Source organism: Haliaeetus albicilla, chromosome Z, assembly GCF_947461875.1.
Source record: "Haliaeetus albicilla chromosome Z, bHalAlb1.1, whole genome shotgun sequence".
Taxonomy (NCBI): Eukaryota; Metazoa; Chordata; class Aves; order Accipitriformes; family Accipitridae; genus Haliaeetus; species Haliaeetus albicilla.
Window position 1 is genome coordinate 41536016 of NC_091516.1, and position 21907 is coordinate 41557922.

The window sequence follows — 21907 nt, forward strand, 5'->3', positions numbered from 1 at the left end:
TTGGGAGTTGACCTCAAAATTTTTATGAGGTAGTTTGTTTGAGGGCACTGTCAAGGTTGGGAATTGCTGTTGGCCTGGTGGATGGGAAGCAGGGATCCATGAGAGGCAGAAAAGTTGGACACTAAATAAAACAGGGGAGTGCAGAAAGACAGAGGTGGGAGTGAGTAAGAAATGATAGCTGTCCAAAGTAAGAGGAAAGAGGCTGTACAACACACAGAAAGCAAATAGCCTTGTGCTTGCAGTTCTTGGATTGGACATGGCTCAATGTGGGAAGATAGGATACTGTGTGGAGACTAACAGAGCAAATGAAGAGGATGTGTCCAATACCAGGTGGGGCATAGAGAAGCTTTACAGCAGGGCCGGCAGCTTGTATTTGGAGACAATGGCAGGAAGACATGTATTTTCTTACCAAGACCTCTGTGAATGTTTGACCATCTTGAGATGATTGTTTCTTTGTATTTTTTCCTCCTAGAGACTCAGCGTGTTGCTTTTAGATGAGTGGCAAGACCTCCAGCATTTGGATAGTTACGTGTGCTTTTTTTTTCACACCACGATGCAGGATGTCAGATTTTTTCATTGCTGTTCCATCTTCATTACGTCAAAGTGCTCAGGGTTTTTGTTTCCAGTGCATGCTCCTGGATTAGTATGTCTTTTATGAAAAGACTAAACGAAGTGGTGGTGAGGATGGGTGGGAGTATTTTACGAAGATGTATTAAATGCCTCCTTGAAGCCCAAATGAATGTTTTAACCATGTCTGAATGTTAATGGCAGTGCTGCTCACCACATCTTTTCCTATTTTGTCTTCCTAGCTGACAAAGTCAACGCTGAGTGTTTTCTAGTGATTTTCTGCCTGGAATCATTACTCGTGTCACGTTGCTCACAATGCATTAAACTAGAACAAAATCATGGAAGAGGTGCAAAGTGAAAGACAGATGCATTTATATTCTCTTCATTGTCCATTTTCAGTTCAAGTTTCCAGTACAGAATATAATTATCAAGGGAGCCTGAAAGAGCTAGCTTGTGTCTGCAGGTGAAACTTCCACAGTCCACAGAAGCTACACATCTCTTTGGCTTTTTATGAGTAATGCAGCACAAGAGAGTGGCTTAGCCCAAAAGTAGAGCACAACTTGGTCTGAAATTGTCATGGGTATGTCTAGATTAGAAATGGGAAAAAAGTTCTTACCCAGCAGAGCGCTGGTGTACTGCAGTGCCATCCTAAACAGCAAGGAAAGGGCAAAAATACCCAGTAACTTTTAAGGTAGAGCTTGAAGGGGAATGATAGGATGATGACCCAGGTTTTCATCTGTCAGGCTATTGTTCCAGCTCTTTCTTTCCACTGCTTTGCTGCTAAATGGATGTTTCTCAAAAGAAACTATGCCAGCCACTATACTAGCCATTTTTCTCAGGAAAAGGACCATCCTAGAAAACATGATCTGCACAACAGCTAGCCACCATGCCGGGTTTGCTGTCATGGTCATGTGCATTTTAGGGCATCTCTTCCAGTCCCATTCCACAGCTAGTTTTTTGGTGGATCAGGTACATAGATTATGTGGGTCTTTGTTTTGCTGGTCTGCTCTTGACAACAGGACACAAAGACAAGGAGCTTAACTGGGATGAGGAGGCGGGATCAAGGCCGAGTAGACTGATTTGCCTCAGACATGTGTTGCTATTATGAACTAGAGATTTGTGGGGAGGTTTTGGCCCCCTGTACCCAGGCAGGGTGTATCAGTAATACTGTATAAGGTTGAGATTGCCCCAGTAACAACTTTGGAAATGCTAGACTTTGGTACAGATGTTGCTGAATTGGGCCAGCAAGGAAAAAGTAACAAGGGACATGTTGTGTCTTAGGGAGGAGCTTGGGCAGAGAAAGGGAAGTACAAGGGTGGTGAAAAAGTTGTTCCGGAAACAGAAATGAATAAGGTAGAAAATCAGGTAAAGAACAACGGATGGGGCAATATTCTGAAAGGCGTGCAGGTGCCTACAGACAACAGTGATGCTGACTTGCAAACCCAAGCTGGTGGGACTCATTTTTGGGCTTTCCATCAGGTCTATGTCTGAAAAACATGGTGTGAGAGGGTGAGCTGCAGAGGGATAGATTTCTACCCTGGTGATAGGTCATGTAGGGACTGAAAGGTGGTGGATTTGTGGGTTTCTAAGTGAATAGTGGATGTGTGTGATTCATAAGATTTAAGAATGTTAGGTTAACAGCTTTATAATTGTGTGTAATAGGGTGGAAAATAGTATAGTTGCAGATTAGCAGTAGTGGTGTGTTTATTTGATAATCAGGAGATTGATTACTTAATAGATTGATCAGTTTCTTAGTAATGTGTTGCTTAATCACTAAACACTAGTTTTCCTAAATCAGTTACACCTTGATCTCGCAATCTAAATGGAGGGAGTTGCCTCTTGAAATAACGGTTACATGGGGAGAAAGGCTCCAGGACAGTTCTTGTCTAGTCTTAACTTGCTTCAGCCACAAGTTTAATGACTTAGATATCTAACTTCAAGGATGCTTGCAGGAATATTTGAAAATATTTTAACTATGCAGGAGCTCTGCCAATGACCACAAGCTAAAAAGGTTGAGTCTTGAGAATGCAAAAATAACAGTAAAAAGGATGTATTGGGAAAGCAAGGTCTGTGAATTAAAATCTCAGGGACAGACTTTTATAGTGCACAAGCATTGTGTTTTCTCAAAGAACAAACACTACTTGTCTACCTGTGTAAAGGCACTGGTAGGCCTTTATCTGTGCGATCTTGAAATAGAGAAGCACCTAGAAGACTGCAGAAGAAAGCAGAACATAGTACCGGGGACTGAAAGCTCTGTGGAAAAGATGGCAAGGAGGGTTTGCCCAAGGGGAGAGCAACCAGGAACTGTTTGAAAGCCAGAGGCAAGAAGAAAACTGAACAAGACTGTAAAGAAAAAGCATGGGAGGCAACTGAACAGTACACAGATTCAGTTATCACTTGGAAAAGGCAATCCATTAATAAGAAAGGAGAAGCCACCTGTGAGGGTTGCCCAACGCCTCTCTTTGTCCAAGTGCTTTTTTGGTGAAAAGTTCTCATTGTTTGCAGAGACACTTTGAACACTGTCAGGGCTGCCATGGGGTCAGGAGAGCATGCTGTGTGCTGGCCTTCAGGGAAAATTGCTCAGAGTTAGCCAGGATAAATATTCCTTCCTGTGCTTTGTAACTTGGAAGACAGCAGCATCCCTGGGTCTGTGTGCTCTCTGCTGGATGGGGAGTGGCTTTGCTGGAAAGGGCAGAAAAAAAAAACCCAAACCAAGCTGAAGCCTGTTTTCCCTTCACCACAATACAGAGATTGTTCAAAATATGTGGGTTTGGGCATGTGGGTGGTGGTTTGTTTTCTTCCCCCCAAGAAAATGTCTTTGTTAGCCAGAAATCATCTTTCTGATCTGCCTCAACTTTTGACGCTGAGCTCAGAAGTGTGCAATACAGATGCTCTGTCACCTCTTTGGGAAGGTGAATATTTTTAGTCAGCTTGAGCAACCTTCTCCTCTCTGCCCAGGCGTCCAGTGTAAAAAAGCATACTTTCTCTTTACAGGGTAATTCCAACCAGACTTGTTAACAAAGACAGACATGTGTTTCTGGACACTTGTTGTGGGTACAGTCTTCAGCACCGACACACGCTCTGTCATTTGAGAAGAAGTAGTTTTGATAGAGGTGATGACAGGGATGCTGCTGTGAGGGTGGGTGTGGAGAATGCTCCTGTCAAGCCAGAATTGTATGTGTGATACCCAGCTCTTGGTGCACACTGCTTCCCTTCCCATCCCATTCCATCCCACCCCATCTGGGGCTGAACTGTGCTGGGCGCCCCATAAATACTGAGACTGGGTTGGATGGAGCCAGGGCTATTGCCACCATAATTACTAGAGTAATAAAGACACCAATTACTGCACCCTTGGCTTCTCCCAAAGAGATGCTTACCATGGCAGGAACTTGCAGTGGGCTGTGCCTGGGGCGGGAATACTCTCCATGTCTGGGCTAAAGCATCCTACTGGGGGCCTTGTAGCCAGCCAATGATAGCAAGTACAGTGTAAAACCTGAGTCCCTATTACCACAGCCATACCCACGCTGCGTTTCTCAGGCAACTGAGGTGTGGGCGGCAGTTAGAGGTTCTAATTGTTTTTTGGGGGAAAAAAAGCCCATACACGCACACACAACAAAAAAAAACCCCAAAACCAAAAGCAGTGCTCTTTCTGTTTAGCTGCAATTTCTGACTGCACTTTAGACAAATTGTCAGAATCCGCATTCCTGTTGGCAGGGAGCCAGGCTCCCCTGCATGCTGATTAAACTGTGTGTGGGCAAAATGTAGGTAGATGATGGGGACCTGGTACACTGAAACCTTGGAGAGCTTTGTTTTCCTTTGCTGCTGCTTTCTTTTTCTCTCCAAACTCCTTGCAGGCTAGTTTTCTGACCATCCCTCATTGGATCTGTTTTGGGGCCTGAACTTCCAACTTTGGTTGCTGAGAAGAACCGTGAAGCCACAGAGGCAGCTGCTCATGGTACATAACCCCTAGCTGCTCGTTACCCCTCTGAGTTACCTGGAGAGACCTAAAATGTTGGGCTACAGCAATATAAAGGGAATTTTTGCAGATGTATGGGAAACCCTCTTCTGTAAAGGGACCAGCCAGCCAGCAAAGCACGTGCTCCTGGTCCAGCTTCAGCCTCCCCAGGAGCTCCATCTGTGACTGCTCCTCTGAAGAGCGTGGCTTTGCTTCAGTGAGCTACGCTGCCCTTCTCCAGCCTGGGGCCTTGGGTTCCCTCCGGCTGACACCACAGGCAGCTGCCCAGGAAGCACTGCAGCTGGGGAGTTTGAGACATTGGCTTTCTAGTCAATCTGCTGCTTAAATCTTGCAGCCGTAGCATTTCCACTGCCTTGTGTGTGAAGACTGGGGACCATTCCATCGTACCCAGGATATGTGTCTGCCTGTCATGGTGGGCACCCTTGGTTTATACTGTCTTGCTTGTTCACTAACTTTTCATTTGGTGTCTCATTATTTCTTTTAGAGCTTTTCAGCACACAGTCAGGAAGGTAAGATGAGTTGACCAACTTTTGGAGCCGCAGCACGCATTGGGTGGAGACACTTTTCAAGAACATAAAGGCTGAGGTCCACTGTGATTCAAGGTCTCTCCACTTCCATATGGGAGCTGATACCACCACAAAGGGCTTGACTGGATAGCTACACCTTAAGTGAGGTAACTCTGCTTTCAAATGCGTGAGCTGCACTGCACTGAACACCTGTGTGGGCATCCCAATTCAGAGACAGGGTGGCCTCCATGCAGCCTAACTTCTGGAGCGAGGCAAGCTGAATCCCTTTTATAAATCTGAACATGCAAGCTGAACCCCTTTTTTGAATCCCACAGCAATTTGATTAACATCTTTAGCTAATTCCTCTTGAACTTTCTAAGAGATCTGGCACAAACAAGTCCTTAGAGGTATTTTGCAGCCCTCTGGGCTCTTGCTGCACTTGTGATTCATCAGATGTGTCTTGATGTTTAGCTCAGTGTGCAATCTGACTGATGGGGCCTCTTTGCCAAGCTTTAGGAGCTGCAGAAGTCTTGCAGGGCTTCGCATGTGCCAACTGTGCAGTCTGGGGCTCAGCCTCTCATGATTACAGAGAAGGGTCCGGTCCTTTAGGTAGGAGCTGCCTGGAGGCTGAGGTGCCGGCTCCAGCATACTCCGCCGTGATCTGCCTCTGTGCCCAGGAGCCAGGGAGGTTTCACCCTTAGCTTCCTCAGGAGAAAACTAAGGCTAGAGCTGTGGGTGTGCATGCCAGTTCTGCCTGTACTATTTAAACTGCAGACTCTCCAGGGAAGGGGCTTCGGCCATGTACATTCAATGGTAATAAATATTAATCCCTGTGATTTGCAAACTGCTTGGCTTTCAAAGACTGGTGTGACTTCAATGCAAAACACAAAAGGCCTGGCACAGTGTTCTATGAGCCCTGGGGACAGTTTAACTTGTTCAAATGTGTACTTGGCTTTGAGTCACAGATGTGATCAATCAAAGGAGCAGTCTTTTCCATCTGACTCACCAAGGCTGATTCTTTGAATTTGAGGGTTTTAAATATCCACTTGATTCAAGCATTAAGGAGTTTGACTTGAAAAATTCTGGATGCTGAAACTACAGTGTAGGCAACTGACGCCAGCTCCAGCAAGGTCAAGAAAAGATCACTTAGGTGCTAAAGGCAGAGGATGTCCACTGGCTTTCATCAGCTGAGAATTGAGCTTTGTGGGCAACGAACTGTAGTTTCATTGGAGTGCCAAGCCGAGAAAACTTCCCCTGTAAATTTGCTCTGATCCGTCTCTCATCTAAATTGCTTTTAAAAAATGAAGAAAACCAAATCCACCTCCATGAAATGGGATTTTCAGGTTTGTCGTTCCAATCCTGGGAACCCTGATTTTGCCAAAGAACAATAAATGAGAAGGGGAAAAAAAACCTGTGCCCCTCCTTGTCCATTCAGGTACCTCCTGTTGAAGTACAATTTCTTTTCCACATTTCCTCAGCCAGTATGCCTTGAGGCCTGGTGAGTCCTTGCACTGTCCCACCTCGAATGGTGAAATGCTACTACGGTTATTGCTGTTCCTCTTTTAGCTGTGACGGGTGTGAGAAAACACCAAATTTGTTTGGCTGCTGGTATTACTTGTAGTATTTTCTCATTGGAATATGTAATCTCTTGCTTATCTGTGCCCCTCAGTGCTTTTATTGTTGTGCTAACTGACCACATCATATTGTATTCTCTCCCCCCATGCTATTGTCCTCTAGGTGGAAAATGAAGCACAAAAAGCCCAAGTAACTCAGTCACCCAGGAGTCTGTGAGCACATACGGAAGGTGAATTCCCCTCTCCCAGAAAAGGCAGTGTATCACTTTGTGTCACGCTCCTTTTTTAGCTGCCTCAAGTACTTTGACAGCTTCACCTCCTTTATGAAGATCATCCCTTCTTGGTCTTATCCTTCATTCCTGCTCTCAGCTTGTTTAGTTCGGAATTACCATTAGAGAAAACTTCACAACTGGCTGAATCTCTGCAATTACTACTAACACCTCCAGCATATGTGCTGCTCTCCTAGCTCAGTGTGAAACCCCAGTTTCAGACCAAGCAGTAGAACTGGAGGGACAATAGTATTTCCATCTTGATCTGCGCATGAGCATGTAAGTACAAATTAATCCAGGTGATTAGAGGGGTCCAGTTGCTCATCTGTTACACTGGATGAAAAGGTCCTGGGTGCCACAGTGGCTGATTGTGGTATGTCGTCTCCAGCTGGGTACTTCAGTCACTTGTGTGACAGTTAAAACAATATAAGAGAGTGGATTTCCAAGGGTTCCATGGTAATGATTTATAGCTCTGTAATCTCGTAGTCCCAGGATGCTTGTAACCTAAGAATACAAAACTCTGAATGTTCTGATAAAAATGTAGAGTGACATCTTGCTTACCCAAATGGTGTGTTTGTCAAGTACTTGGCATCTCAGAGAATCAGAGCTGAAGTAGCTGTGGGATTCAAAAGTTCTCACATACTTCTACATGTTTGGGTTTTTTCCCCCTTTTCTCATCCTTCTTAGTTCTAATGATACACTCATTTCGTGGAGGGGGGAGGTGTTTTTGTCAGATTCTTGTCTTTACCTGCAATATGCTATATGCTTTCCAGGGAAGTGGTTGAGTCACCATCCCTGGAGGTATTTAAAAGATGTTTAGATGTGGTGCTTAGGGACATGATTTAGTGGTGGACTTGGCAGTGTTAGGTTTACGGTTGGCCTAGATGATCTTAAAGGTCTTTTCGAACCTAAATGATTCTATGATTCTGTGATTCTATTTGTGGTCACTTGTGCTACAGTCATCACCTGAGTTCAGAGTACTGCTATGCTAAGCAATGTGTAAGCCTCCCACACCTCCAGACTGTGGCCTTTGGGTGTAAACCTTTGAGTATAAAACCAAAAGGTTTATACCCAAGCTGAAATTTGGAGGTAAGAGGTTTACTGGACTTTTTGCCATTAAATGCTAATAGGGTCAGGACTTAATGGCTGCAGAGCATGAAGATTAGCAGACAAAATAGTTAGGAAAGACAGATAAAGACAAAGAAACAGGTACACTGTGGCCATTTGCTCATGGTCAGAACATTGTTACTGTTAACTGTTCTTAATGCTGTTGTTATGCACAATAGACAAAAATAGGGGCTACTTGGATTGAGGGTGGAGGCTAGCCCTGCCCTGACAGTGGCTTCCATCTTGCCAGGTAAGAAAAGGAAAGTACAGCTTCAAACAAATCTAAGCACTAGCCCCTGTTTTCCTGCTTAAGCATAGCATAAATTATACAACATTGGCCAAGTCTCCTTATTAATTTCACTCTGTAAGCAATCATAAAACATTTAGTTTTAATATGAAATATTCAAGTACTTCTCTGATTGTTCTTGAATTCCTTATGTATAATTTAAAGAATTCACTAACATAGAAATTATTAAACATGGATATGTCAGATTACAACAAAGCTAAAGTGGAGGGACAAGGATACTGAAAACCAAAGGTTTTACCAAAACTATAACAAAAGTATTTTGAGTGCAAGATTTTTCTTTGGGTAATGAAAACAAGAAATAGTCCCCGATCTTAAGGCTAGAAGTGACCTTGTTGATAATGTGCTAAAGCGAGTGCTGCTCAGTCTGGAAAGCACTGGATGGGGTTATTATTACTGGCATTAAGCTGTCATCACACCAGATCAGTTGCCTGGCTTCGCGGTGCGCTTTGGTGACATGAGTCCCAGATTTTGCAAAGGGTGCGCCAGAAAATGTCACCCTATGGTTCCCACACATTTGAGCTAGGAAAAGCCCTGATGGAAAGATGTCAAGGGATCTACCTTGGGCCTAGGTAAACTGCTTTTCACTTGGAAAAAACTGTACCGTGCTTGCTCTGATGTTGTGTCTCCAACATGTGCCATGTAGTCGTAAGGTATTTGTACTATTGTGAAAAACAACACAAGAACTCCAGCAGGATGAAAGTGCATTGTTCTGGTCTCTCCCGGTGCTGTACACTTACTGGCTTTCTATGTGTGTCCCCAGACTGCCTCTCTTGAGGAGGATGGTGAGGTAGGGGTGCAGAGGGAGAGCTTTCAAGGTGAAAGCCCTCCTTGCTCCTTCATGGACCTGAGCTATGTCTGAAACCCACCAACTTTTCCAGATCAGATTTCCTCTCAGACTCTTTCCAAAACACCACTGCCCCCAGATCTGTACATGCATACCACCAAGAACATCCAGGTCCTGCATGCTTCTGCTGACCCACAGCATGCCAGCACGTAGCACCCTGCACCGAAACACCGAGCTGCAACAGGGTGCAGCGCCTCTTTGCTGCCACACTCCTCACCATTTGCCTGCTGGCTGTCCTGGACTCTCTCTGCCAGCTGCAACGCTCTCTTGTCAAGATGTTGTCGGGTCTCATCTCAGCCCAGCTTATTGAGGTACCTCGTTCTTGATTCTCCAGCTATCAATCAGCCCCCACATTGTTCCCTGCTAGCTCTCCCACTAGCGGCACCCTCCTGGCTGCCCTGAGCTGCACAGGGCTGTTGGGAAATCTCCCCCATACTCAGCTGGCAGGCAGGGAGGGGGTCCGTGACATGCACCATGCACTGAGCACAGCAAGCCCCCTCTGCCAGGCGCCTGCCTGTGCTGCTCTGCTGGTGCTGCCGGAGGAGTCAGTGGGGTCACTGCGGCAGTGAGCAATGCTCCCCAGAGACAGAGGACCAGCGCACGTCCTGTCTGGGCGGCTGCACAGTCCCGTCTGGCATGGCAGGGATGAGGGATCAGTGGCTGCGGCCGTGGATGCCCTTGGGGAGGGAGGGGAAAAGGCAGGAGCCCCACAAACGTGCCAGAGCAGAGCTCAAAATGTGCTGCCAGCATGCAAAAACTCCTGTCACAGCCCAAGGGGTGGTGGTGCTCTGCGAGAGAGACAAGGGAAATCTGCTGTGGGAGGGCTTGAAAGGCAGAATTGGCTGAAGGGCTGAGAAGTGGGGAAGAGCAGAAACTCAGTGCAGTGAAGAAGTCTGGCTCACAGGCACCTGGCAAATGATCCCAGCTGTCAGAGGACAAGAGAGTGGGGCAGCAGCGGAGGCTCACAAAGATTGCAGGGGCAAGGGCAACCAGGGAATGCATGGGAGAAACATCGGCATCTCTGTCCCTTGTCCCAAGCCTTGGCCTCGAGGTCTTTTGCTGGCATCAGTGTCAGCAAATCATGAATCTTTACTCAGAGCCCAGAAACAGATCCCACATTGCTTCAAGCTTCCCGCCTGATTGTCTGAATTGTGCCATAGGATGATGATGGGGTTGGCAAGATAAGAGAGGGGGCAGAACTTGCTAGATAGAGCTTGATGTTCCTTGTTGGCCAAAAAAAGTTGCTGCTATGATTATTCACCCTTTCCAAGGCTATTAGTGGGCTGTAGGCGTATAAGGTTTCAAGAAAAGTGTTATCCGTTTAAAAGCCAGATAAAAAAATCACCAACCAACTATGTTTCTGAATAGAAATAAGAATTTCTGGAAAGCCAAACACCTATTTATTATTCTTGAGAAGCCAAGTACTTCTGAAAAAAATGGCTCTTTGTTGCTTCTTGTAGTTTCAAATCTAATGCAGTTGCAGGTGGGGACAGTTCAGTGGTAGGAGCTTTCATATGGATTAGTAGCACAATAAGCACAGGAGCAGAGAGAACAGTTTGTGCATTGCATCACAGCAGCTAAGAAAGGCATATGTGAAATATCACCTCCCATCATCCATGCAGGCATACATCTCAATTCTTTCTTCCCCAACTGGCTCCTGCTTCAGGGGGCAATGAGGAATGGAGCACTGTGTTGGGAATGCAATCACTGATTGCAGAGGAAAGGGCAGTCCTTGGTAAAGTGGTTATCATTCAAGCCTTGTGCCTGCTCCAGAAGAGCCAGGTCTTAACATTCTTCCTTAGCAAAGGGAAAGGAAGGATGAAGTGGGGCAAACCACTGTGCATGTTAAACAGCTTTGATTCTGAGTTGGAGTTTTATGTTAAATATCATGATTCATCTCTATTTATTTTGTTAAGCAGTGAGCAAGCAGAAAGTCTAGCAGCTGAAATGATGTGCCTGAAAGACTCCTGGCAGGCAATGCATCAAACAAGTATTGATTAGTACTGCCACAGGAGCCATTTTGCACAGTAAGACCTTTATTCTTTACTCTGACAAATGCTCACTTAGATGTAAATTAGTTGAAGGTGTCCTTCTCTCACACTGTAGGGCTGAACTGGTAATGAAAGTTTGCTCTCCTAAGAGCAGAAGTGTAGAAAGCATAGCAAGAGCCATGTGGAAAAAATATGGCTAAGATTCCAGGGCTCCAGGAGGTGTTTCTTCCTTTTAAAAAAAGAGGAGAGAAGACGAAACCAAAAATTCCCCCGAGGGAGATGGCCCACTTTAGTGGGCTGAAATGGCCAAAGAGAGGCTTGCTGGGAACAGCCTAGCCTCACTCACCTCCTCTGGAGCATATTGTGAAGGAAATTAAAGGTGAGAAAGGTACAGTGGAGGTGCTGTTATACTGTTTTAGCCTTGCATTACAGGGGGAAACTTCCCTGCATTTCCCCAATAGTGTGCATGTCAGTACAATGGATGAGCCAAACTTTGCTCTCCCAGAAAGGATCAAGGGATCAGGGATGCTGCCCTTGATACCTTCCACCAAATGGTTAATGCCTCCTTAATTTTAAAAATATTTCTAAGCTCAGTGTAAACACCTGACTTCAGTTTCCAGCCACTGGTTCCCATTGTACCTTTCTCTGCTTGATTAAATAGCCTGTCAGGATCCAGAATTTTCTCTCCCACGGAGGTGCTTTTGCACTGCAATCATGGCCTATTTAGCTACTTCTTGAAGAGCTAAACAGATTGAGTTTTACACTTCTCTCAGTACCGGGCATCTGCTCTGATCCTAACCTCAAATGGCCATTCTAGTTTTCTCAATGTCCCTACTCATGGGCGTTTCAAGTACCATTACAGGACAGTGTGTGCCGAAACAGTATTACATCTTTGGTTTCCTTCACATGGGGTGCAGAAACACAATCACAATTCTTGTCCTGCCCCTTGCCTCTCTGCAGAGACATTGCAGAGGCACTGCTCATAATACCTGGTGCTGATAGCCAGAACAGAGCATTGTATTTTTAATGGGCTCCATAGTGGCCTCTGGATGAATTTGCTCAGGATAGATGACCTGTTGGGCTTTAAGCAACCTGAGCTTCTTTTTGCCCTCAGCTATGAAAACAGATGGTGATGTTATGTCTGCTGGCATGATGTTGAACTAATTGTTCACTGTTTTCCCCAAAGAACTGAGGTATGCAGATCTCATTCTTGCATCATAATTGAAACCTTCTCCCAAATTCATGAAGAATACATGGTGGTGATACAATCAGTATGAGCCCATGCTTGGCTGTTTGTAAAGGCTGGATGAGAGGCACCTTGCTGGTTGTGCCTGGAGAGATCTATACATGCATGATTTTCAGTCTCTCTGCGGGCAATGTACCCTTGATAGCTTGCATCTAATGCCATCTCCCTCCTGGAATTAATTAGGTGTTGCTAGATCAACAGTGAGTTCCTGAACTAGGTAGGACTGTAGACGATGGCAATAGGTGCTGTGCTTAGTCTGTCAGCAGCTCAACACACCCATAAACATCAACCCAACAATGTGGTATATTGGAAACCTCACAAGTGAACAGGAGTTAGTAGGGTGTTGAGTACAACAGCTGGGCAGAGGTAATAGCTGGGCAATGTCCTGGGTTTTCATCCCGTAATGAAGCAGACATTGCTTAAGTATCTGCAGCTTGTGGCCAAGTGCTGACAAGAGTCACTGCCTGCCCTGGGGATGGGTGTGTGGCAGGTGAATCGCCCCAGGGCCTGGATGGTGACTCCGAGTGGAGGGCTCTGCTGCAGCTCAGGTGAGCGACAGCCCTGCTAGGTTGCCAAGTGGACAGTGAAAAGGGGGGTCTTTCTGCTCCTCTTCCTCATGCATCCAGGGAGAGCTTTCAGCTCTTTCTCAGATGCAGTGCTGTCTACATTGCCCATGGAGGTCTTGGTCTGAGGCTCCTCCTGTACTGTACTACCTTAGTTCTCATCCCGGCAATATGCAAACACCTTGCTAACCTGCGATCTCTGTATGATATGGATTTAGTTTAGGTTTAGGTGACTTAAGACTTTACTGTGGTCAGATGCCCAGTCCATCTCTTGGAAGAGTGTTCCTGGACCTGAAATGAAGCAGTACATCCATGTTTCATCTAAGCATGGTTCAGCTTGCACCACCAATGCACCTGCAGTTGCCTTAAAACAACAGTGCTATGAGGTACACATCCTATTATGTCCTGGAGTGTTAGATCGTGCAGGAGATAATGGGGTAGAGAAGGAAAATGAAGCATTCTCTTCCAAACCACTGCCTAAATCCACTTTCTATCTTGGAGAAAGTATTTTATTACAATGCTTTGGCTGCACTGATTCTGAATTACTTCAACTCCTTTGGCTTCAATGCAATTTTAGCCCTGGCCAAAGCTAAAACTGTATAGAGCCTGTGCCTAAATGCATTTTGAACTGAATCTGGTGTGAAATATAACAATTTTAGCATAGTTGTGTGACTTGTACTCTCCCAGATTTTATGGGTTTTGTTTGTTTGTTATTTTTTTTTCCCTTTGCAACTAATTATTTCAGGAACGGGTGGCAGGGGAGAGGGTGAATGCATCTATAGGGACATGTTCAATCTCAGCCATTTAAACAGCAATTAGTTGTAATCTCTTCTAATTTATTAACTTGTGCAGGGTCTGGTTTCACAAAATATTAATAAGAGCTGGACAGGGAATTTAACAGCAACAAACTACCTATGCATTTAATTGAGAGTTCAGCTTGTTAAATTGTAGTGATAGTACAATTTGAAGACAATCCACTGTGTAAACTGATGTGACCTCACCTATTTTACTCTGTTTATAGTCACTGGGAACTCTCAGTACTTCTCTGTTGTTCTTGGGAACCATTTTTACTTCACAGCTCAGGTATTAATTTCTCCTATTAGGGGCAGGCAGAAAAATCATGGAGAAGCACAGAGCAGGAGTCAATTGGGGCACTGGAATAGGAAGACCTGTAAGTATGGACCATCAGTGTCTAATTCCATCATTAATTTTGCAGGAGAGGGGTCAGAAGGGACACCTGCAGTCAGACGTACATACTGACTGCAAGGACTGACAGCAGCTGGTAGGGTCTCATGCACCACACGCTGCTCTGCTTTGCCTCCATGGTACTGCCTCTTCACTGCTCAGTGCCATTCTTTGCTATGTACAATTCTGGGCTCCCTCCCTGCAACACCTCAGTTTTTTTCCTGCTACATGTGGATGCCAGCAACCATTAGCAAGATGCTGTAGGGCTGGTTCTTCTACATGGCTGTCTAAAATGGAACAGGAGGATTTTCCAAGGACCTAGCAGCACCTTTAGTGATTTTTCTAACAGTACAATCAGACAGCCCACAAAAATGGGGCAAGGAGGGGGCAGGGGAGGAGCCAACACAAAAGATGGAGCAGGTCTTATAGGTGTATGGTCATATTTTTCACCAGCAGTGCCATTCAGGCTGTGAGCTCTCAGCGCTCACCATATGGAAACCTTTTAGGAAACCAGACCCCACACTTGGTGGTGGTAGTACATCATTGTTGGCTGCTGCCTTAGTCCAGCTGTTTTAGACATCTCTGACAATGTGGCCCTGTTGGTGGCAGTGACAGAAGGTGATGCGACCCGGAGGTGCTGGAAGGATGGTGGCCACCTGAAGGGTTCGTTGGGAGTAAGGAAATCCCGTGTGTTATAGCCAGTGCTGCTGAACCTCTGACTGAGAGGGGCAAATGCAGGCCTGTCCTTCTGGGAGCTGGCAGGCACTGCTTTGCTCTGTGTTCACCTCTGCAACAGCCTAGTCATGGCCCCGGGGTCACTGCAGCCCCTTTCCCTGTCTGTCTCCAGCTGTTGCAGGTGTCTGCAAGCTGCATGGTGCTGCCTGCCTCTGTTTGAGCCTGGGGCAGAGACAGGGCATGGCCAGGCAGTACAAATATCCCATGTTTTAACCCACCCACTGAAAGCCCTGCTCTGTGACAACACTCAGTGAAGGAGACAGAGAGCAGCATCTCCCGGGAGATGGGAAATATTCAAGGAAGAAGCCCTCTTTCTAGACCTGACACTCATTTTCTTGCATTAAAAACTGGCCAGACATCTGTGTGCTTTCACCCAGCCACATTGCCAGAAACCAGAGGTAGGAATGCAGGAGCTGGCCAAGACCCGCTGTAGACTGAGCCTTACATCTGCCTCCAGCTGCAACGAGGAGCAAGTGCCGCAGAGGAAGATGTAAGAATCCTCCAGTGGTTTCTGGCTTGGTTGGAGATTCCCCGAGTCTGCAAAGCTGGCCCTTCGCTGTGCTACACTTCTGCTGCCACCATGCTCCTTCTCTCCTGCAGCACTTGTCCAGAGAAGCCCAGGAGCACAGTAGAGGTGGTAAACTTTGTCTCATTTAGCTTGTGCAGCAAGTGTGACTGCCAACACCTTCAGCAGGACCCATCCTGGCCCTATGCCCACATACTTCGTGTATGTCCCTGCTACAACTCGACTATCCCTGCCCTGGGGCACAAAGGAGGACAGGAAAGCAAACCTTGGCAAACTAAGGGGAAAGCCCTTCTTGGGTACAGCCAGGGACACAGGGCTGGCTCTGGGGTGGGTGTCTGGGGCAATAACTGTGCTTGCAAGAACAAGGGCTGACAAAATGGCCACAGCTATCCTTTACAGGGTCAGGGAAAGGCACGCTGGTGGCTGCTGAAGGAAGAGCAGGGGGTGTGCCCTCCCAGGGCTTTTGGTGCAATGCCAGCTCTGGCATCCTCCTTCACTCTGCCAGGTGAAGAACAGCTTCTGACCTTCTCTGGCTTGGCTGCTGGCAGTGGTCACTCAGGGTTTTGAATCCTCTGCTCCTTGGGGGCCAGTGTACTCTTGGAATCAGGAGGAGGCTTTGCAGATGCATGCTGCGGCACCATACATCCCTCTCATGACTTCAGAGGGAGCAGGGATGGGAAATAATTGGCACCCCAGAAATGCTCTCCACTGATGCATTAACTCTTGTGTAAATGCTTACCTCAGTGCACTCAACCTCTGGAGATGGGGTGCGGGAGCCCACACAAACAGTGGTAGTCATCTCAAGACTAGCCTGTACTAGGGACTTGCTTAGTTTAGTTACAGGTTTTGTTATTTCTCTTCACGTGTTGTAAGCCTATTATTTGCACATGTTTCCACATCCATGTCTTACTATGAGAGTGCCCATCCACTAAGCCATTCACTATTTGAGGCATAGCCTTAAATTTCCATCTATGACTTCTCCTTCTGAAATGAAGTCCTGATCCTTCAGTCCCTGAAGCTGTGTGAGATTCTTGCCTTCCTCAGAGGCTTTTCCTGCACCCAGTTTGCACTCACCCAAAAATATTGCTAGGCAAGGGTGTAATTTCACCTAATCACTGCATGTTCACCTTCTGGGGAAGTTCAGGGACTGCCCTGGCATGCAGTCTGCACATCAACACCAGGTCTAGTTGCTGCTTCCCTCACTATTCATTCTCAAATGATGAAAGCAAGTGAGTCAGCTGCTAAATGTTTCCCACAGAGCTTAACCGAGTAACACTTGTGAGGAGAAAAGCTCCTGTTTGCCTCCACCTCGCTTTCAGCTGCAAAAGACCATCTGAAGAACAGTGACAGCCTTCTCCTTTATGATCTTTCCATCGCACCAACCCACTGCAGTAGTTACATCTTCCATTTTGGTGCCAGTAGGTGGCATTGCTTACTCTCTTAAATGCCTGAAAGCTAAGCAAAACATTCGGCCTTGCCTTTAGAGGTACCCTGTTGGAAAGTCTCACAACCTTTCCCAACACTGCAACGGCATCCAAATTCAGTGTCTAAATTTAGGCTGGAAATTAGTCTGGTTTCTAACCACCAGAGGAATGAAGTTGTGTGAGCACTTCCCTGCTGGAATTAGAGGGGCAGAAAAACTAGGTATTTTTATGCTGTAACATGATAAATTTGTGAACAGGGTGGCATGGTGTGGTTACCTGTGATATTAAAGAACTGCAGTCCATGACCTTGTCATTTCTACAGTGGTGTGCTAATGCAGTCTGCTCAATAGAGCTGGGACACTGGCAATTACAGCACCATCTTGCGCTGGGTTGCAACCATGGTTGCAATCGTGTTGTGGTGTCATTCCATGGCACAAACTGCCAAAGATGTGGCTGTGCCATCTCTCTTCCCAATGGATAGCCATTTCCTGTCCTGGAAATAAGGCACATGAGACACCATCTCCCTATGATAAAAAGACTTTCCTGCAACTCAGGACAAGCAAAGCCTAGGATTTAGTACCAAAACAGACCACCTGTCCAGAAGCTTTTGGCAGATTTTGGATGCTGTCACTGACATGGGTGCAGCATGCTACTCTCTGGGAAAGGAGGGCCACAGTGAAAGAAGGGGCAATGCAAAGCCTCTGAAGGATGACAGTGCTGGAGAGGCATGTTGGCACTTCCCTCTAGTGTGGGCATCCAGAGGGAATAAGAAAGCATATAAGCAAGTGTGGACACGTATTTAGCCAATGGTCACAAGAGCATTCCAGACACCTTTAGAAGGCCTTGCACAGAATAAACAAGAAGACAAAAAAAGAAAGATGCCAATTAGAAGAACACAGGTGCGCATTCCATGAAAAAGGGAATGTGGCACAAAGAACCTCAATTCGGCAGTTTATCTTGACCAATTAGACTGAGACAAGTTTCGCGTGTTTTAGTTAGTATAACCAATTATGTCTTATGTTTATGCGCGTGTACAGTGTTGATATAACCAATCTTTAAGTGTAACTAGGCACATGGACAGTGCATGAATAATGTGTGTAACCAATAGTAAAATAGCTAAACGCATGTATGGATGTAACCAATGTATAAAAATGATGTCTGATGCTCTAAAGGGTCTTCAACTATGATCATATTGATCTGTCATTGAGTCCATGATTATGCTCCTGCAAGCAAGCGTCAGGGTCTTTGTTTGTTTCTAAGTGTCTGTAGGGCCTGCAAAGCCCCTTCAGGAGGGAAAGGATTTGCCCAGGATATATAGCTCTGTAGGACCTCTCTTGGGGCCTGAAAGCTAAACAAACCACCCAGGAGCACAAGAGGGCGTAAAATGACAAATTGTTCTAACATCACATGTGTCCTTGAAAGGCCACATGACTATTGGATTAGCAGCCAACGGATATCTCTTCATTAATGAGGAGACAGAGTAAGAAGCTGGTCGGAACATGCCATAGACAGAGTGGCCTCGTGTTTCCTTGCAGGTCTAGTCAATGAATCCCAGAGCTCTTTTCTTCTATTTATATCCCATTAGCAAGCACCGGCATTGACCTGAGGTGTGCCGGATGCTGCTAGTTGTTCTGGGCTGGAACTTGGAGGTGCCGCCTGAGACCAGGGTCCTGCTTTCTAGGACTTTCACATCCCAGGCATATAGTGAAAGAGTTTTTCAACCTTCATGAGGTCTGGTGTTACCTGAGCACAAAACCAGCTACCAGACACCCAGCTTCTTACCAAACTGCTCCATGAGCAGGTTTGAACAGGGTTTCAGGGTTTTTCTCCTCCAGTTCAAGAACGAGTCCTTCCAAGGCCATATCAGTTATTGGTAAGGAGTTGCCATTACTGTGTTTGGCAAGGAGCTGCGTGCTTTTGGAGCAGTGCAAGAGTGCACATTGAATATGCCTGTGATTGCTCTTCTCCTAGAAATACCAATTGGCCAAGATCCTCAGCTGTGTAGCACTGTGAACCTCAACGTGTCTCCTGCAGAATTTTGCAGATGAAAGACCCAAGGGAGGAAACTGAGGCACAGCAAAGTGTTTAGGCTCTTTTGATGGTGTTTCTGGTCCATCCCAGAGTGGGAGAAACTGTTACAAGATCTTTTGTCCATGACAAACATTAGCTGACCTCCATGTGCCAGGGTTTTGAGTGACCGATGTCTTTTGGATGAAGTTTGAAATTGGGATTTGCCTTATGCCTTCCTTTCTCTTTCCAGGGATCATGTCATATAGTCTTTTAGCACCTCTTTAGGACTGCATAGTTGTGTTTCAGACCTTGGAGGTCACAATTTCTTTAACAGCTCACCACAAAAAAGTATTGACTCATGGGCCACCTCTGTTGTGTCTGCAGATCTGAAATGCCCATGCCCGAGGCCTGCAGGGGATGCATCTGAGAAAAGATAGGAGACAAAATTACTCCAGATAGTTTTACAATCTCAATATTGAACATGATATCTGAAATGAAGGTAGGAATAGAGATTACTTGCTTTAGGATAGGGATTGCTTGCTTCAAGTATCTATAAGACTTTAACTGTGTTTTACCTGCAGTGTAACAAGCTGTCTATGGCCAATTTGCTGATGGCGAGAACTTAATGGCTGAAAGAGAGCTACAGGTTAAAGGTATTTATCATCCCCATTGGAATAATTTCTCCTGCAGCAAGTGACCTTTCCTGAGGCAAAAGCATATTAAGAAATATTTCTGAACTTCTTAGCTTGCATTTAATTTCAGTAAATAATGAAGAAAATTTAAAATAGCTCAAGACTAGCAATATGTTTCATAACTTGCATAATACTGTCTTTTTCCTAACTGTACACTAGGGATGAATGGTAGGAGTTTATGTCCTATTGCATAATTAACCAATTCATGCTGTTCTTTCCTGATTTTTCACAACAGTTTGGATACTTCTGTAACACAATGATGGTCTTCTGTCTGGAGATTTTTGTTCCTTCTTTTGCATTTCACTGCTTGTGATACAGGTTTATGGGAATACCCCTATGCCCCTTATCTTTAACTTTCTCTGTCTTGTCGGTAGCCCCCAAGAGGCTTCCTCTTTTATCTTTTGTATCTAATGAATTGTGCATTGGAGCTGCAAATTATTTTTCCCTTCTTCAGTATTTCCCCTGTCCTAACCTGATGTACCAGAAATACCACTGGGTTCCTTGCCGAGGGCACGGAAAACCAGTAATGGATCTTCCAGAACTGTGTGTATTTTTAACTCTCATGTCTGAAGACGTAGCCTGGAACATATAGGAACTTTCATACTTTTCCTGCAGACAGTTCCCTCTGTAATGGCTTGTTGTCTGCTTTTGATACTGTCTGCTAATGCTGAGTTGTTCCAGAGTAATTAATGGATTTGGGTGCCCAGTTTAGAAATAAATGGGTGTCAAGTGTTCCTCTAAGAAACTTTGAAATCTCTGGGCCACAGCATGAGATCTGTGCCTTGACATCCTTTTTCAGACAGCATGCAGGGAGAGCACTCTCTGAGTTGGATCAGGCCCTAAAGCTGTTTTATTTTCTTGTTCATCGAATCCTGTATGTCATCCAAGAAAAAGGACTGGAACTTTCCTCTGGATGAATTAGCTGAACAGCTCTTGGAGCTTGTGTTTGACTTTCTGGGGGCTGAATTGTATTCTTGAGGGATAAGGAGCAAGGGAAGAATGTAGAAAGCGACTGCCAGAAGTTGCTGGTAGGGACTTGAGTAGGTGGAGGGATAGCAGCGGCATCATCTTTGTCCCAGAGAGTTGTTCCAGTTTACTCTCTTGGGGTTTACAGGGCTGAACATGTGAGTGGAAAGGGCTGCAATCCCAGCTGTTTGCCACGGCACTCCAGGGCTTGGAGGGGCTTAAAATGGTGAGTGCTGCCCCTTTACCAGGGGAGAGGGGGCAAAACATGCAAGACATGATACTTAGATTTTTTCTGCTTATTTCTCAGCAGACCTCACTGTATGCTGAGTCTTCAGTCAACCAGAGTCTTATAAACGTGATATGTTTCTAGTTAAGATGCACCTAAATGCTTCAGTGTGCTAACTCTGTGCTAGATCAGGGCATTTCTGTGTAAGGGCTTAATGCACCTTGAAGGCCCTGCTTGAAATCCATGACAAGGTTTCACAGGGAAGGTATCAGATAATCAAGTTAGTTTCTAGCATAACACCCTCTTTCTTTTGTATTTTCATGTGTGGAGACAGATACAAACACTTGATACAACCAAAATGCACAAACCCATGTAATGAATGAGAAGTCTCAGAAGGTGGTGAGGACACACCAGAGCTATATTCAAGGAGTAGTTTTACAGTGGAGTGTTTTCAGTTCTCGGCCTTGTATCAAATACCTGTCCCCAAAGCTGCATCAGCCCCCAGATTCACCACGGAGAGATGGTGTTTGCAGGTTGTAGATAAGCATCTGCTGTGGATGTGGAGTTGCATTTAGCAATCACTTGGCTGGGCTGGTTGCAAGGCAAGCTCAGTTCATGCAATTTCAGCTGTGTACTCCCTTCAGAGCATTGTGTCAGACAGGAAGGGCCTCTTAACTTTTAAAAAGGTCATGGCTGGACTCCCAGGGGACTTAAATTGCCCTTCTCTATCCTTGGGGAAGAGGTCAATTTTCCAGTGGGTGTGGGGGTAGAGAGAGAAAGGATGGTGTAAGGTCTTGGAACAAAACATCAGGCTGGGGTTTAAGCAAGTTTAAGGCTAGAGGGGAATAGGCCTGATTATCTTCTTGGGTTGTTAGGCAGTGATTTATTGAGATGGTTTACCCAAGTGCAAGGACCCTTCAGCTCAAGTTTGATTTCAGTAGGTTGAAAGAGAAAGCCATGTTCTCAAGTGAGAACAAGGCACAAAAGTGATCAATACAAGAAAAAGATTTAGAAAAGGGGTGTATTGATGCAATACAGACCTGTATGAGGACAGCTGAAAGAAGGGGCTTGTCATGTGAGACCTTATCAATAGAGGAGCACTAGCAGCATCTACTTTAGCTCTCCAGTTTGGCAATTTGTTTAGTACGTTGGGTAGCCATGTGAGAATGAATAGCCACCCAAAAAAAAGAGGA

The 21907-nt window shown here is 45.6% G+C and overlaps 1 protein-coding gene across 1 annotated transcript in view; it reads left to right on the top strand.

The window, feature by feature from the left end:
- Positions 1-21907, top strand: part of ABCA1 (ATP binding cassette subfamily A member 1) — a 384145-nt gene that overhangs the window by 241483 nt on the left and 120755 nt on the right. The gene's annotated exons all lie outside the window — the stretch shown is intronic.